This window comes from Orycteropus afer, unplaced genomic scaffold, assembly GCF_000298275.1.
Source record: "Orycteropus afer afer isolate SDZICR_OR568_19922 unplaced genomic scaffold, OryAfe1.0 scaffold00019, whole genome shotgun sequence".
In the NCBI taxonomy this organism is placed as follows: Eukaryota; Metazoa; Chordata; class Mammalia; order Tubulidentata; family Orycteropodidae; genus Orycteropus; species Orycteropus afer.
This window is the reverse complement of record NW_006921606.1, coordinates 133,342-136,912: the sequence shown is the minus strand read 5'-3', so window position 1 is coordinate 136,912 and position 3,571 is coordinate 133,342.

The following is a 3,571-nucleotide window of genomic DNA, read 5'->3' as shown; positions in this document are numbered from 1 at the left end:
TCCAGAGCAAAGAAGAATGAAGAAAACCAAAAATTCATGGAAAGAATTAGTCCTAGCGACTGGTACACCATCTGATCTGTAGCCTTTACGACTATGAGACCAGAAGAACTAGATTGTGCCACTGTCAACCCCTTGGAAGGGGATCTAGGTAGGAGATCCTTGATAGAGGCAGAGAACAATGTGAAACAAAACTCAAAATCATTTGGAGAAAAAAAAAGGGGAGAGGACCAGGTTTGCTGGTCCAATGGAGCCTGTTGGAACCACTGATACTATAGCCCCTAGCTGCCCTTCAGGTCTGGAATTGAACCCACAACTTTGGCTTCCAGCCAAACAAAAGACAGACATATGAGTTGTACATTTACCTAAGGTAGATACACTGCTTGGAAAGAACAGTTATGGGAGAAAGAAGGGCTGCTTATGCACAGGGAGACAGCTCAGGGGCAGGAGTGCATGGAGGGATGGACATAGGGAAGAGGTAACCATCAGGAGGAAGTGGGAGGGTAGCTGTTGCATTGTGATAAATTGTGGTCAATGTCATGAGACAAAGTGTATGTGAACTGCTGTATGGAAAGTGAATTTGCTCTGTAAATTTTCATCCAAATAGCAATTAAAAAAAAAAAGTTAAGGAAAGGTTTACAAATGGAAGGAATTTTTTTTTGGTTGGTTACCTGAGAGAGGAAGGTAGGGGATGGGAGGGAGAATAGGTGCATAATTAAGAGACAGGTCTGATATGGGTGAAGGGAAAAGCAATATAACAAAAGCATGTGACTAGGACAATATTACTAGTAAGACACTGAGAGGTGCACAAAAAGTATAGACAATAAAGGCAAATAATATTGCATACACAATACTGCATTATCCGCAACAGCAAACACTAATCTATGGGTTGATACATAGGTAGATAAGGATAGATAAGCAAATGAAAAATAAAATAAAATCTTCATCCAATAAAGTGAAGCATGAATAAACATTGACTGAAGGATCAATAATAAATATTTTTTAAATATCCTATTTAAAATTATTAGAGTAAATAATGGAATAATTAAAAGCAATGAAGAAAAGAATATATAATATCATAAATAAAATAATATTATAAATATGTTAACGACATGACAAGGAAAATGGACCTAATGGATTAAGAATAAGAAATGCCAGGAAAGATTAAAAACTGTGAAAAAAAAAATTAAATGGAAACTCTAAAACTAAACAATTCAGTAGATTGAACAAATAAGGAAAAGATCAGTGAACTTAAAGCTGACTATAGAAGTCATTTAAATTGTAGCACAGAGAGAAAAAATAAGAAAGAAAATGAATAGAACCTCATTTACTGGAGCAATATCATGTGACCTTATAAATATTTGCTTGGGGTTCCAGAATGAATATTGAAGAAATATTGCCTGAAAAATTTCCAAATTAATCAAAAACATCAACCCACAGATTCAGGAAACTCAGATTATATAAATAGGAAAAATAAAGAAAATTGCGTATAAGTACATCATAGCACAATTGCTGAAAACCGAAGAAAAAAATCTTAAAAGCAGTCAGAGAGTGTTGAAGGGAAAGACACATTACACACAGAGAAACCATGATAAATATGATAAGAAATTGGTGGCTGATTTTGCTTGTGAAACACTGGAGGCAGAATGCAATGCTATGGCATTTTTAAAGTGGTGAAAGAAATCGTCTCCAAATCAAATAGAGACCAATATATCTTTGAAAAATAAGGCTTAAATTAAGGTAGTTGTAAATAAGCAAAAGATGGAAAAATTGTCATCATATGTCTGCACAAAAAGAAAGGCTGAAGGATGATATTTGAGAAAAAATTCACTGTGTTGTAATAAAAGGAAAAATACTGGAAATGATAAATATGTGGGTAAAAATAAATTACTGTTCTTCTTTTTAGATTTTTAAAAATAAATTGACTATTTAAAGTAAATATAATAATGTATTGCGGGGTTCAAAACATGCACAGAAATAAAACACAAACCAACAATACAAAGGAAGAGAGATGGTCAAAAAGAAATTATACTCTTTTAAAGCCCTTATGTTGAACATGCTACCATTCATCTGTCAGTTTGTTTTACTGTGGTGGCTTGAGTGTTGCTGTGAAGCTGGAAACTATGCCACTGGTATTTCAAATGCTAGCAAACCAAACCAAACCAAAATCACTGCCGTGGAGTCGGATCCAACTCATAGTGACCCCACCTTGGGTTTCCAAGGTGGTATCAGTACAGAAGTTGATTGCCCAACCTTCCTTCCAAGGAGTGGCTGGTGGGTTTGAACTACCAGCCTTCTGGTTAGCAGTCAAAAGCCTTAGGCACTATGCCACCAGAGCTCCTCAAATACTAGCAGAGTCACCCATAATGGACAGGTTTCAGGATAGCTTCTAGACTGAGACAGGCTTGAGGATGACTTGAAGCACTTACTGATGAAGACTGAAGACTACAGTCTACAATATGGATTACACCTCAATATAAAGAAAACAAAAATCCTCAAACTGGACCTATAAGCAGCATCATGATAAATCAGAAAAGATTGGTGTTGTCAAAGACATCATATTACTTGTATATACAATCAACTGTTGGAGATTTTAACACTCTTCTCTCCCTAAGTAATAGAAAGACTAGAACTAGACAACAAAATCTTTTTATAAGACTATCAGCATCATGGCCTTATTGACATTAATAGAACACCACAAACCATAAACACAGACTACACATTCTTTCTGAGTGCACATGGAATATCGACCATGATAAACCATAAGAATATCAAATCTCAACAGTAAAAAGAGAACCTATATTGGGAAAAAATATTCAGCAATGACATATCTGACAAGAGTTTATCATTAAGATTTATAGAAAACTGTAACATCTCAGCATCAAAAAGACAATCAATCCAATTAAAAATGGGCAGAAGACATGAACAGACACTTCTCAAAAAGATATTCAAGCAGCCAACAAACACATGAAGAAATGTTCGTGATCATTAGCCATTGTTGTTGTTGTTGTTGTTGTTTGCCGTCGAGTCGGACCCAACTCATAGCGACCCATCCTTGGGTTTTCTTTTTTTTTTTTTTTTTTTTAAATAACAATGCAGGTATATTTTTATTGCCATTCAAAGCTATGTATCAGAGATTGAATGCAGCAAAATCAGATTATTTAATACTTGCATGATAAGATCCCATCTGTGTAAAATACCTTTATACCTAGCAAGATTTTTGTAATGAAGTTGTTCAAAATGTTAACAGTAATTATATCTTAGTGGTAGAATTTTAGCTGATTTTTTTTTTTTTTTTTTTACTTCTTTCTTTAAAAAATTTTTTTTATATTTAATTTATTTCAAAAAATCAACCTGTATAATTCTTTGAGAAAATTATAAAATTCTTTTAAGAACACTATGCATTTCAGAAGTCATATTTTTGTACTTAACCAAGGCTTGAATTTTAGTTAAATACCCTTCCCCATCATTACTTTTTTTTTTTTTTTAATTAGGATTTGGGTGAAGATTTACAGAGTAAATTCACTTTTCATACAGCAGTTCACATATACTTTGTCTCATGTCATTGACCAAA